The sequence below is a fragment of the Pelophylax lessonae genome (genome assembly GCF_965119305.1).
Source record: "Pelophylax lessonae genome assembly, chromosome: 1".
NCBI classification, from domain to species: Eukaryota; Metazoa; Chordata; class Amphibia; order Anura; family Ranidae; genus Pelophylax; species Pelophylax lessonae.
In genome coordinates this window covers 467,030,470-467,044,808 of record NC_138768.1, presented here as the reverse complement: position 1 = coordinate 467,044,808, position 14,339 = coordinate 467,030,470, and positions in this window count along the sequence as shown.

Here is a 14,339-nt window from a genome sequence, read left to right as displayed (position 1 = left end):
CCTACACCGAGGTAACGCCTCAGCCATGTTTATTTATGGAAAATATGGTGGTCATGACGACTAAGGACGCCAAAGGGAATTGAATGCACAACTTAACCACTTCTGGACCGGATTTACCCCCTTAAAGAGGTTGTAAAACATTTATTTTTTTTGACCTGAAAGAGAAACACATAATGAGCTAGTATGCATCGCATACTAGCTCATTATGAAATACTTACCTTAGAACGAGCCCTCGCAGTGCCGTCCGCTTACCTGTATGATGGGCGACATGTCCAGTCGCCCGTCTTCCGGGATCGCGGCATCCGGCCATCAGATTGGCCGGAGCCGCGGTGACGTCACTCCCGGGCACGCGTGCGGGAGCCAATGGTCACGGCACGGGGCTCTGAAGGAATGGCACCAGCGGACGTTCCTTCAGAGCGCATGCGCCAGTGATGTCGCTGCCTGCATGTAAGGTAAATATCTCCTAAACGGTACAGGTTTAGGAGATATTTACAGTACCTATAGGTAAGCCTTATCATAGGATCATCTATAGGTAAAAGTGTCAGAGGAGGGTTTACTTCCTCTTTAATGACCAGGCTATATTTTGCGATTTGGCACTGCGTTATTTAACGGACAATTGTGCAGTCGAGCAACGCTGTACCCAAATACAATTGATGTCCCCCACAAATAGAGCTTTCTTTTGGTGGTATTTTCTTGTTTAATACATTTTTATTGAGAAAAATGAACGATACAGGGAACAAACAACAAAAGAGAATGCAGTAGTACACATAGAAAACGCATAATATCCAATCAAAGCAGTTTTAGGATCATTCTTGGTGTGAACAACGTCTCAAATAAAACCAATGAGATGTAGACATGTTCACAGAGAGATTAAACTCGCCATAAACTCAGAGTGGTGCGAGCGGAATCTTTGTTCAAATATACAATCTTTTGGTGGTATTTGATCGCCTGCGCAATTTTTATTTTTTGTGTTATAAACAAAAAAAGAGCAACAATTTTGAAAAAAAAAAAACAAAAAAACAATAATTTTCACTGTCTGCTATATAACATTCCCAATAAACAAAATTAAAAATCAGATTTTTTCATCATGTTAGGCTAATTTGGGTTCTGCTACATATTTTTGGTAAAAAATAATCCCAATAAGTGTATTTTGATTGGTTTATCACATCTACAAACTAGGGGAAAGATTTATGTTATATATTTATATTTTTTTATTAGTAATGGCGGCGATCTGCAATTTTTAGCGGGACTGCGACATTGCAACAGACAGATTGGACCCCTAACTGACATTTTATTTTTTGTGCTATGAACAGTGTGGGGGGATCAGTGACACTACCAGTAATCAGTTCTAAAAATATGCACTGTTACTGTACTAATGACACTGGCAGGGAAGGGGTTAACCCAGGGGCAATCAAACGATTAAGTGTGAGCCTAGGGGGTGTTTTATAACTGTGGGGGGGGGGTGGGCTTGTAATATCAACACAGAGACCTGTGTTCCTAAATAGCAGGAACACAGGGGCTCTGTGTTGATAGAGAGAAGAACGGTCTGTTGGGTTTACAACAGCAAACTGCCGTTCTCTCTTCACGGGGAGCGATTGCAGGTGCCCAGCGGCAAGTGCGGCCACCGGCCCCGCGCCTCGTCTTCACCGCTAGCGAGTGGGCACAGGCGTGCGGCCACAGGATCGCTTCCGTGAACCACTGTACAGGTACGGCGATTCGCGGGAACCTGCCAACCTCCCGCCGTATAACTGCGGCAGCTGGTTGGCAAGTGGTTAAAAGTGACTCAGAGAAGGACCATACAAAGGAGCTGTCCTTATTACAACCTTGCTTATAGTTGCTACATTGCATTTCTGTATTATATGGCACAAGTATTAAATGAACAAGTGCACATACCTCCCAAACAATAATCAATGCTTCAGAAAAAAAAAAAAAACAGTGATGTATAACATAGATAATTAAATCTAAACCCCCCCCCCCCCAAAAAAAAACACTCTTAACCGCTTGCCGACCGCCGCACGACTATTTACTGCGGCAGTCAGCCCCGTACAGGCAAACCGATGTAGGGCTACATCACTCACCTACAAGCCTCTAGGGGGCGAGCACACGCCGCCGGAGGAGCGCTCCTGCCCCCCGCTCGTTCACGGGCATCCCCGCGCGAGTGACCGGCTGCTCCGATGTCCGCCGGTCACCCGTGATCTCCCGGTGGACAGGGAGAAAGGCAGGCGGCTAATGCCGTCTGTCATTCTCCCTGGTGTAACTGCAGAGGCTACACGATCCTGCTATGTAGGATCGTATGTCTCTGTGGTTATATCACTAGCCACGCCCCTTTACAGTTAGAATCACGCCCCTAGGGACACACTTAACCCCTTGATCACTAATAAAGTTAACCACTTCCTTCCAGTGCCATTTTTACAGTAACAGTGCATATGTATAGCACTGATTACTGTAGTAATATCACTGGTACCCCCAAAAGTGTCAAAAATGTTAGTCAAGGGTCCGATTTTTCCGCCGCAATGTCGCAGTCCTGCAAAAAAAATCGCAGATCGCCGCCATTACTGGTTAAAAAAAAAAAACAATAAAAATAACATAAATCTTTCCCTTAGTTAGTAAACGCAATAACTTTTGCGCAAACCAAATCAAAATTCGCTTATTGCGATTTTTTTTACCAAACATATGTAGCAGAAAACAAATTGGCCTAAAATGTTAAAATTTTGATTTTTACATATTTTTTGGGGAATTTCATATAAAAAAATGTGAAAAATATTGTTATTTTTTTAAAATTGTCGCTCTTTTTTTGTCTATAGCGCAAAAAGTAAAAATTGCACAGGTGATCAAATACTACCAAAAGAAAGCTCTGTTTGTGTGAAAAAAAGGACGTAAATTTCATTTGGGTACAGCGTCGCACAACCGCGCAATTGTCTGTTAAAGTCACGCAGTGCAGAATCGCAAAATAGGCCCTGGTCTTTGAGCAGGAAAATCCTCCGGGGCTTAAGTTGTTAATATTTGACAATTCATATAAATAATCAAACATGATACCGTGTAAAAAAAAAAATCAAGATAATAAATAAATATTCCTACTCTTCTTAAAGTGGTAGTAAACTCTGTTACACTTGTACCCATAGGTAAGTCTATAATAAGGCTTACCTGTAAGTACTGTGAATACCTTCTAAACTTGCACCCTTTAGGAGATATTCATAGTGAAAACAGCCAGTGACGTCACCGGTGCATGCGCTCTGAAGGTCCAGCATACAGTGCCGGACCTTCAGATGCCATGCTGTAAATGGCAACCTCTCTGCGCATGCGCGGGGGCGACGTCATCGCGCCTCCGGCCACTCATGTAGCCGGAGGTCGCAAACCCTGAAGGAAGACGGGGGCAGGATGTCTTCCCTCGCAGCAGTGAGAGCACAGCACTGGAAGGCTTCATTCTAAGGTAAGTTTCTAATCATGTGCTAGAACTACATTTCCCATAATGCTCAACTACACGGCAGAGTGCATGAGCTTCATAGGAAATGTAGTTCCAAAACATCTGGGGTGCCAACTGCCAAGGTTTGACATCACTGTAATAGGGCATAAAAATGAACATAGACAGATGAAACTGCGTGAAAGCACTCAAAAAGATGCAATCCCCACATATAATCACGCCTCTTACCAGATGTATATGATGTCAAATTTTAGAGATCTAACTTGCTCCTGAAAAGACAGCCTCTGCTTTTAATCCATAGGTTTAGCAAGCCAGAAATAGTTCCATCAAGAGACCTCAGCGCTGCTATTACCACAGGGCATATCAACTGGCATAAGCCAAGCAAGCAAAAACTGGCTCTCCATGTATGTCACACATGAAAGCAGAAGGCAGAAGAAGCTTCATAGTGCAGTTTGTTAACCACTTCTGGGCCAGGTTTTTCCCCCTTAATGACCAGGCCATTTTTTGTGATTCGGCACTGTGTTATTTTAATGGAAAATTGCGTGGTCGTGCAACGCTATACCCAAATAAAATTGATGTATTTTTTTCCCCACAAATAGAGCTTTATTTTGGTGGTATTTGATCACCTGTGCGATTTTTATTTTTTGCGATAGAAACAAAAAAAGAGTGACAATTCTGAAAAAAAAAAAAAAAACAATATTTTTCACATTCTGCTTTATAACATTCCAAAAAAAAAAAAAAAATTAAAAATCTAATTTTTCATTCTTTTAGGCCAATTTGTATTCTGCTACATATTTTTGGTCAAAAAAAAAAATTGCAATAAGCGTATTTTGATTGGTTTACTAGCAATGGTGGCGATCTGCGATTTTTAGCGGGACTGCGACATTGCGGCGGACAGATCGGACCCCTAACTGACATTTTTGACACGTTTGGGGGGACCAGTGACTAGACATATGCCGGTTTTCGGTAATTCGATATATCCCGGTATTGCACAGCCACGGTATTGTTATTGTGGCATTTTTAAAATACCGAGTTTCTCTGCTCCTGGGTCTGACTTGTGAATTGATACATTTCAGTGAGCTGGATGACTCAGTCACTCACACAGCTAATGCCTTTCAGCATTAAGTCTCCCAGTAACTATAAACAAAAATGATTACATTGTATCTTTTCCTTCCCTCTGCCAGGGAGAAAGGAAGTTTAACCTCTTAAAGACTGGACCTTTTTCTGACACTTGTTGCTTGCAAGTTAAAATCAGTTTTTTTTTTTGCTAGAAAAGTACTTAGAACCCCCAAACATTTTATATATTTTTTTAGCAGAGACCCTACAGAAAAAAATGGCGATTGTTGTAATATTTTATGTCACACTGTATTTGCGCAGCAGTCTTTCAAACGCAATTAATAGACTTTAATGAATAAAGAAAAAAAAAAAAAAACGTAACAGTAAAGTTATCCCAATTTTTTTTTTTTTTGTTACACAGAGAATCGTGAGAGAATCGTGATCTTTATTCCAAGCTAAAAAATCGTGATTCTCATTTTGGCCAGAATCGTGCAGCTCTAATATATATATATATATATATATATATATATATATATATATATACACACACACACACGCATAGCAGCCCACATTACATTATTATATAGCCATCAAGCAGTGTCTGGCCTACCTGGTGATGACTGGTCCAGGCGTTCTGATCCGATGGCCTGGTCTTTAAAGGGGCAAATCCTTGCGATCCAGAAGTGGTTAAACCTGCAGGAGGACAGGTGTTTTTTTTATCTATTAATGACTTTACTATTGCTTTAGGCCTGGTTCACATGTATGCGGGTTGGCGGTTCACATGTATGTGGGTTGGCGGCCCACATTTGCACAGGCATAGCAGCCCATTGATTTGAATGGGCTGCTATGCCCTCATTTTCCGCAGAAAAAAGGTGCATGCAGCATTTTTTTAAAATTCAATGGCCTTGAAATCCATCCTGCTTTTGCTCCATGCGACTAACCTGCAGTTCCTGCTCTGGCAAGCTTTCTGCATTTTTTGTATACGTGGGCACGGCATTTAAAAACAGTTTGCGTGTGCAGCAACGGCAGGTAAGTCGCATGGTGCAAAAGAAGGATGGATTTCATGGCCACTGCATTTTTTTAAATTCTGCATGCACCTTTTTTCAGCTGAAAACGCAGGCATAGCAGCTCAAGCCCATTCACATCAATGGGCTGCTATACCTGTGCAAATGTGGGCCCCCAACCCGCATACATGTGAATCAGGCCTAAAGCAATAGTAAAGTCATTAATAGATAAAAACACCGGTCCCCCTGCAGGTTTAACCAATTAATGACTTTACTATTGCTTTAGGCCTGGTTCACATGTATGCGGGTTGGGGGCCCACATTTGCACAGGCATAGCAGCCCATTGATGTGAATGGGCTTGAGCTGCTATGCCTGCGTTTTCAGCTGAAAAAAGGTGCATGCAGAATTTAAAAAAATGCAGTGGCCATGAAATCCATCCTTCTTTTGCACCATGCGACTTACCTGCCGTTGCTGCACACGCAAACTGTTTTTAAATGCCGTGCCCACGTATACAATAAATGCAGAAAGCTTGCCAGAGCAGGAACTGCAGGTTAGTCGCATGGAGCAAAAGCAGGATGGATTTCAAGGCCACTGAATTTTAAAAAAATGCTGCATGCACCTTTTTTCTGCGGAAAATGAGGGCATAGCAGCCATTCAAATCAATGGGCTGCTATGCCTGTGCAAATGTGGGCCGCCAACCCGCATACATGTGAACCGCCAACCCGCATACATGTGAACCGCCAACCCGCATACATGTGAACCAGGCCTAAAGCAATAGTAAAGTAATTTATAAACAACACCTCCTTCAGGTTAACCACTTCTTGACCACAAGGATTTGCCCTCTTAATGACCAGGCCATCGGATCGGAGCCGAGCGCCAGGACCAGTTATCACCAGTTAGGCCAGACACTGCTTGATGACCTATTTTAGGCCTGGTTCACAGAGTCTGTACTGACTGACTATATAATAATGTGCGTAAGTGAACCAAAGCCCCTAAATTCAGCAATGAAATTGAAGTGAGGTAGAAATTTAATAATTTAAATGTAATAATAGAATACCGTGATAATACCGTATACCGTGGCAAAACCTTAATCAATTAATCCCAGCATGAAAATCTGATACCGTCACAAGCCTACCAGTGACATTACTACAGTAATCAGTGCTAAAAATATACACAGTTACTGTAATAATGACATTGGCAGGGAAGGGGTTAACACTGTGCATGATCAAAGGGTTAAATGTAGGCCTAGGGGCGTGTTTACTAACTGTGGGGGGCGGGGCTTGTGAAATGACCATAGAGACCTGTGTTCCTATATAGAAGGATCACAGGCACTCTGTGATCATTTCAGAGAGAAGAACATTCAGCTGTGTTTACAACAACTGACCGTCCTTCTCTCTCAGTGGGGAGTGATTGCTGGTGCCCGGCGGCCATGCATCGGCATCCCCGCTGCCTAGTGGGGGTGGGAGCGCGCCGCCAGCTCGCTCGCCCCCTAGCACCAGGCGCACCATTGACATAGTCCCAGGTCGGTTCGCGTAGGAGGGGCTGCCTGCCACAGTAAAACTGCGCCAGGTGGTCCGGAACTGGTTAAAAGTACTTGGTAAAGGTGCGGCAGTCTTTTTCTTTCTTTCTTCATTTGCTCAGAAAAATAAACGCAGGTTTTTTTGGTAGATATACAAGTACAAATAGCCTAGGTTCTGAGCACCACTAAAGCACATACACAATATTACCAAAAGTATTGAGACGCCTGCCTTTACAGGAGCATTAACCTTAATGGCATCCCAGTCTTAGGCAGGCCATAGACGATTCGAATTTCGTTCGAAAATCGTAAATGGCAGTGTTATCGAACGATTTTCGTATTGTTAGTGTGGTATGTAAAATGTTCGATTTTCGTACGACAGCAAAAATTCACATATCCAACATGTTGGGTTTTTTTGCGAAAATCGGCCGAATTTCGTATCATTAGTGGGGGAGTTGTATGATTTCGCCTAACAAAACACAGAACAGTAGGGAGTGTGTCCGGTAGAGATGTGGTTAAAAGGCACAAAAAATAGTGTTTTGTCGTACGATTTTCGGCTCACATTGATGGTACACTCGATGATGTGCACGAGTGCCGCTTTCGTTTATCGAACGATAAATCGTACGTAATTCGAATCGTCTATGGCCTGCCTTAGTCCGTAGGGTTCAATATTGAGTTGGCCCACCCTTTGCAGCTATAACAGCTTCAACTCTTCTGGGAAGGCTGTCCACAAGGTTTGGGAGTGTGTCTATGGGAATTTTTGACTGTTCTTCCAGAAGCTAATTTGTGAGATCAGGCACTGATGTTGGAGAGAAGGCCGGGCTCATAGTCTGCGCTCTAATTCATCCCAAAGGTGTTCTATCGGTTTGAGGTCAGGACTCTGTGCAGGCCAGTCAAGTTCCTCCACCCCAAACTCGCTCATTCATGTCTTTATGGACCTTGCTTTGTACACTGGTGCGCAGTCATGTTGGAACAGGAAGGGGTCATCCCCAAACTGTTCCCACAAAGTTGGGAGCGTGAAATTGTCCAAAATGTCTTGGTATGCTGACGCCTTAAGAGTATCCTTCACTGGAACTAAAGGGCCAAGCCAAACCCCTGAAAAACAACTCCACACCATAACCCCCCCTCCACCAAATGATTTGAACCAGTGCACAAAGCAAGGTCCATAAAGACATGGATGAGCAAGTTTGGGGTGGAGGAACTTGACTGACCTGCATAGTGTGTTTGTAACCGTTCAATTTTTTATTTTTTTTTTATAATAATAAACATGCCTATACTTACCTGTTCCGTGCAATGGTTTTACACAGAGCAGCCCGATTCTCATCTTCTGGGGTCCCCTGCCGGTGCTCCAGGCCCCTCTTCTCCATTGGGTGCCCCCACGGAAAGCCACTTTCCATGGGGGCATGCATGCAGGCTCGCTCCCGAGTCCCACTGCTGCGTCCATTGACACAGACGGCAGGACTTGGCCCGCCTCCATTTCCGACCCACAGCTTTTGATTGACAGCAGCGGGAGCTTCAAAAAACGTTAAGGAGATCCCATTGGTCTCGGTTCACCAGGTAGAACTTTCCCATAAGGTTCCGCATACACACTCGTTGACAGTCATCACAGATGAGCATTCCATTCATTAGATGATATGAGGGAAAACAAGGCCACATAGTATAAAGCCGCCAGATACATTTTATTAAAAAATGTAAGAACACTCACAGAATAAGATGAATAAAAGCGCTTGTATAAAATATCCTTCTCAGGAATCAAAGGCGTCACTTCTTAGGCTTGAGTACGTGATGACATCACGAGCTCCACGTGGATATTCAATAGCTATGCATATTGTATTCATGCACATTTTTTTTAAAGCTCTGCACTGTTATATATTTATTCTGAATCAATTTTTTTCAATTGATGTGTCAGCTGCGGAGTTGGATCTCTGAGCGCAATTTCCCCTTTTTCTTTTTTCTGTTTGGATTAACTACAAGACTCTCTCGCTCCAGGCCCTGAGCCTTTGGCCCCACTGCAGTCACGTCTGTGGCTTTCACGTTTCAATTGCCACCTCCTCCACGCTTCTCAGGGAATACCTAGAGTTTGGAAAACAGTTTAATAAATACTTACAGCTACAGCCACAGGCCTTTCCTACAGCTATGTAATTTCCCTACTCCCTAGAGAAGCCTTGGCCTGGCCAACCCAATTCTGGGAAAAGGTGACCCTGTGACTAAAACGTTGCCGCTTTCTTGATTCTCATTCAATAAAACCTTGAGGAGCCTTGCTTGAGCCTCCACTTTGGCAATGGCCCTTATATGCCTCTGCCAAATTTTCGCTTAGGGTTCTTTCACACACAGAGTCTATCATGCGGACTCTGTTTTTCTCAGCGGGGGATCGATCCGTCGATCCCCCACTGAGCAGGCGGATGACAGCTGTGTCTCCGTGCTGTGTGCAGAGACACAGCTGTCAGCTCCCCATGCATCTCTATAGGGGAATCGGATGGGAACGGACCGTCTGTCCGTTCTCATCGGATCCGATCCGCTGGACGAATGTAAAATAGGGTTTCCATCTGTCCAGATTTGACGAATTGGATGTCAGCAGACATGTCCCTGCTGACATCCGATGCCCCATAAAGATGCATGGGGGGTGACCGTTCAGATCCGCCAAAAAAACTGACAGGCGGATCTGAACGGTCCGCTATAAAAGCTGAATAATGGGCCCCTCACTGCAACCTTGTTCGAGCAAACTAAAGATGAACTGGCAGGTTGCAAAAATCCCATTAAATTGTACATGTGCCTTCAGCACATGAAAAGGTGTGTTTTCATTGTAGGTAAACTGTGGTGCCATTTATTCTTTTTTTTTTTTTAACCAAACAGGATTAGTTTAATAAAATGATATTAAGGAAAAGTACAAAGAACAAGAAAGCAATGAACGAGTTGACATGGTACAATCCAGAGCATAACTGCACACAATAGTGAGTCCACCAGCATAACAGCGATGAGCTTAGAGGCAAAAAGTACAACCTTGACTATAGCCATACAGCCCAAAATGCATATAGATCATTTTGAGAGGATCAGCCCAAAATCCAAGGAACAGCATAAAGATGGAGAGTAGGCGGGGTGGGGCACGGGTGGTTGTCGAGAGGAGTGGGGGGGGGGGTCTCTCCAGCCAACAATCCATATGAAATAACCCCAGCCAAGACTATTACTGAGATGTCCAAGGGAGCCAGACCTTATCATACTTCCAGGGGCAGCCACAGTTAAGATAGGTCAACTAATACAGCGGTAGAGCAGCATCAATCATGGACTCCCAGGAAGAAAACTGTGGCCCATTTACACAAGATTTCCTTCTTGGCAAAAGAGAATAATGGTTTCATATGATGCGGTCTTTAATCATCATTATGAATGCCCAGAAGGGCAAGTTCCGGGATCACTGGAAGCAGGGCCGTCTTTATCGCAGGGCAAAAGGGGCATTTGCCCAGGGTCCTGTCATTGTTGGGGGCCCAAAAAGCTGCTGCCCCTAGAGCCTTGAATAGTTCTCCCAGTGTAGCGGTCAATTCAGCTGTCCCGTCCTCCCCCCTTGGCTGTTGCAGCACAAGACAGACACTGACAGAGGAGAAGGACAGTTGCAGGCTCTATGTGTAAGAGCTGGCTCGTCCTGGCAGGGAGTGAGGCAGAGTGGCTCTCCATGCTCTCTCCGCCCCCATCCTGCCTCTCAGAGTTCTATAGCACAGAACAGAGTGAAGTGTTCTGGCTGGTCTGATAGGCGGAGACTACACTGTGTATGTGTTGGAAAAAGAGCGCGCGCACACACACATAACAGAACAGTGCAGGCAGCATCACTGACTGTGAGGAGGAGAACTGTGAGTGGAATGGGGTGAATTTGTGAAAAGAGGTGAGAACTGTAAAGGGGGGAGGGGTGCAGAGACTGGGGGGAAGGGATACAGAGGTGGCTGTGGACATGGGAGGTACTAAAAATGTTTTCCTGCTGTGAATATTTCACCAGATCTAGCTGCCTGCATGACATGGGACATCCTTCAGAACAGACAGGTTAGCCAACTAAAGTGAGAGAGAGTTTTATAATGGTTAAATGTCAGCTTTAAAACCATATTGCCTCATATTAAAGGTTTAAAACTGTAATCATTTATTCTCCTGAATATTTCCACGCAGAACTGTCTTGAGAAAGCCACACAATTTAGGAACCCATAAAAACATGATTTGACTTTGTAGCATTCTATGTAAACTGGATAAACGTACATGTGTATTTATTGAAATAGAAAAAAAAAAAAAAGTGCAGATCTGCTTTATTTCCAAACCAATTCAACCCTGTGACACACTAAACTAGTTCAATGGCTGTGGACATGGGGGTACAGAGGTGGCTGTGGACATGGGGGGTACAGAGGTGGCTGTGGACATGGGGGGTTGCAGAGGTGGGTTTGGACAGGGGGGGTACAGAGGTGGCTGTGAACAGGGGGGTACAAAGGTGGCTGTGAACTGGGGGGGTACAGTGGAGGCTGTGGAAAGGGTGGCAGTGGTGGCTGTGGACAGGGGGGTAAACAGAGGTGGCTGTGGACGGGGGGGGGGTACAGTGGTGGCTGTGGAAAGGGGGGGTGGCAGTGGTGGACAGGAGGGGTGGCTGTGAATGGGGGGGGTACAGAGGTGGCTGTGGATGGGGGGGGTACAGATGTGGCTGTGGATGGGGGTACAGAGGTGGGTGTGGATGGGGGGGATACAGTGGTGGCTGTGAACAAGAGGGGTACAGAGGTGGCTCTGAACAAGGGGGGTACAGAGGTAGCTGTGAACAAGGGGGGTACAGAGGTGGCTGTGGACAGGGAAGTGGCAGTGGTGGCTGTGGAAAGAGGGGGTGGCTGTGGAAAGGGGGGGGTGGCAGTGGTGGCTGTAAACAGGAGGGGTGGCTGTAAATGGGGGGGGTACAGAGGTGGCTGTGGATGGGGGGATACAGAGGTGGCTGTGAACAAGGAGGGTACAGAGGTGGCTGTGAACAAGGGGGGTACAGAGGTGTCCGTGGACAGGGGAGTACAAAGGTGGCTGTGGACAGGTGGGTACAGAGTATGTGGTTGTTTTTTGGGGTAGACAGCGAAATTGCATGGGGAGGGGGCCCATGAAAATGCTTGCCCAGGGTCCAAACAATATTAAAGACGGCCCTGACTGGAAGGCTTAGTTGAAGGCAAGAGTTCAAAGACCTCCAAACAAAACTGAGAAACTTTTGGGCATTCCCAGAACATGTGAATATAGGTACCTGGAATAGAGCAGACAACGCAGGCAAGAAGGGGGAAGGGCCAGGGTAAATCCTATGTAACCGTACGGTTGTGTAATAGACCCTATAAAGACATTCAATTTGTATCAATTTATCACTGGAGGAAATACCTAGTTTAGGACAAGCCTCCAGGCAATCTTCCAACTCCTCTCTGTCAAGAGGTGGAATATGTGCCATCCATAGATCTAACAATCGCGCTACCTTCAGAGTTTGTGCATAGGAGAGCTGCATAAAGAGTAGAAAAAAAGTTACTCAATTTATGGTGATCTAGCAATTTCTCAATTGGGTCTGCTTGGAGGATAGGTAGATGAAGGAACTGGGACCTGGCAGCCTAGCGCAGTAAAAAAGTACCAAAAGAGAATCCAGCCGGGAATCAGAAATTTACGAGAAAGTTGGGAAAGGAGCCAGATGGCATATTATCCCCCAAAGTCTTAATTCCATATCTGGCCCACACCTGAGGATCTGGAATAGTACAAAAGTGAGGCAAGGTAGGATTCCCCCACAGGGGTTGCACAGGTGACCAGTGATTTACCTGAAGAAATCTACCCCTAGCTACTCCCCACACCTCTAGGGCAACTTTAGTAGGAATAGAAAGTGTGGCATAAGCCCACAGTCCTCTGTTTACCAGATTCCAGAGCACCGAAAGAGAGCCCAGAAATGCAGCTTCCAGGCTGACTGCAGCATTTGAGTGAGATCCGAAAAACCACCAATGGACATTACCCAGGATGGCCGCCCAAAATTGCATCTGGAAATTAGAAAGGGCTGAGCCCCTGCAACGCTAATCGGGGGAAGGGTCCCATACCAAATAAACAAGCTCACATAGCAGTCTATCTCCGAAAGAAGGAATTCGGAACGTAAACAAGGCAATTCCCAAACACATGTAAGTTTGAGCGGGAGATTGGCTTTGGAGGCATACCCTTACCGGAGTAGCAAAAGTAGTGGATACAAATTTTTAAGTCAGCGGTTTAAGGGTTAGGACAAACAAACTAGGGGAGAGGAGACAACCTTGATGCCTGGGTATCCCTCCACAATAGAAACGGGTCAGATTACTGAACATTTGTGTGGACTCTAGCCCTAGAAAACCTATAGAGGAGTTGAAGCCACTGCAGAAGAACAGATGCAAAGCCGAATCGCTGCAGGATCTCTCAAAGATATTTCCACTCGACTAAGTCAAATGCCTTCTCGGCACTCAAAGATCCGCTCTGTCTGCCTCAGACAGAATTTGCTCATATTATTCATCTTAGTGACAGCACCAAGAGGTCCACATTCTCCATTGTCTATAGGAAGCATGGACATCTTCCTTTGCTGATAACCCCCCCCCCCCCCCAGAGATTCCTTCACTCTTTGCTATGTAGAAGCACTTATATCAAATTTGGTCTCAGATCCTGCATTCTGCTGTCAGACACAAGACCTTTGCATATCAACACCATCAAAGAGCACTGCTTCCCCAACCCAAGGATAAAGTTTGGTTTGCCACCAAAAACATTCTTTCCAAGGTCCTCTCCATGAAGTATGCCCTGCATTATATACTGTATGACCTTATGTGATCACTGTCTCACCCAGAGCACCGGGTGCAGCTTAAATGGAGAAGCAATGCAGGCTTGGCATTCAAGCAGTGTTGCTATGCCTAAGCCAAGCCCCAAAAATCTTACATGTCCTCTATACCTGCCTTCACTCCCGTGTGTCTATGCCTTTTCTTTTGACAGTGATCACTGTACCACTGCTGTCTTGTGCCTCAGTGTCCCTGCAACTAGTGCGCTCTATGTGCCTCATATGTTTTAAAGTGTACACGTTAACTGTCAATTTTTTCTGGACAACTTGGTCTGCATGTACATGTGAAAAAGTTCTAAATAACTTGCATGTAAAAAAAAAAAAAAAACCTATGCATTTTCTGCACTAAGGTTCATAACCTTTCAACAGCTGCCCCCCCTAAAACACTTACCTGAGCCAGATCTGGATCCAGCACTGTGCCCGTCTGCAGCAGCTCTTCTTTCCTCTCTCTCTTCTCACAGGAGACTTGGCAACAGCGGGAGCCACTAGCCTGCTGCTGTTAGTCAAATCCTGTGAGGAGGGAGAAAGGGGCGGGTC